Genomic DNA, 1,000 nt, shown 5'->3' on the forward strand with positions numbered 1-1,000 from the left:
TTCCTAGTGGCTCTGAGTGACTTTTCTTCTGAGAGTCTAAGGGTTTGTAGGGCCCAGGGGAACTTAAAGGACAATTGAGCCTGTCCCCAGTCAGGGGGAGGAAGTCAAGACTGAAGGATGCTAGGGAGGCACCAGGCAGTTTAAGCCTCTTTCTAGAGGAGCTTCTAGAGCCCAGCTTTCAACCTCCTCTCCACCCCACCCCCTTCTCTCCTTCCTTTGCTCCCTTTTTACAGGTCCCTGGTCTCAGGCTCTTCTCACAGCAGGGCTAGTTGGAGTAGAAAAGAGCCACAGAGTGTTAGTGATGGTGACAGGAATAGACAGGCACTCGGAGGCCTCCCAAAGACATTCCCACGAGGTTGGTTTGTTCTTAAGTACTGTTGGTCAAGTAAACACAGCTGCAGGCAGATTCCTTTTGAGGGTAGGGACCCAACCCTGTGCACAGCCCTGTCTCCAGCCTTCTGTGTCTTGAGTGAGACACAGCTAGAGAGTGAGGAATAAGCCTTATTCTACCAAAATATCTTTGGGTCTCATTAGAACCTCAGTAGCCACTGTGAGGATTCCGAGTTGCTTCTAGCCACAGAGCTGAACCACACAGGCCTGAGGGAGCAGGTGGACTCCGTCTACTTATTAGCTATCCCAAGACCTACTGTGTGTATTTCCCACTTACTTCTATACTTGGTGTGTCTTGCTTCTTGGGCTCTGAAAAGATGGAGTTTTAAGCAGGAAACAAGTTTAATATTGTCAAGCCAGGGATGGCAGGGGTTAAAATATCCCTGGTCACATGGGGTCATGCCAATGAAGCAGATGAGCTCTGTTCACAGCACACTCATGCATCGGGGACTTCATGCTTTAAAGGTGACTGAGAGGCCTCAGACACACAAAGGATTATGGGTACTGGGCCAGCCATTACTAAAACCAAAGCACTGAACTCTAAAGAAGTTCAATGAGAAGTTCTGACCATCCCCCATCACACCAATAAAAGGGGGTACTGTCATTCTAC

This window comes from Micromys minutus, assembly GCF_963924665.1.
Source record: "Micromys minutus genome assembly, chromosome: 16".
NCBI lineage: Eukaryota > Metazoa > Chordata > Mammalia > Rodentia > Muridae > Micromys > Micromys minutus.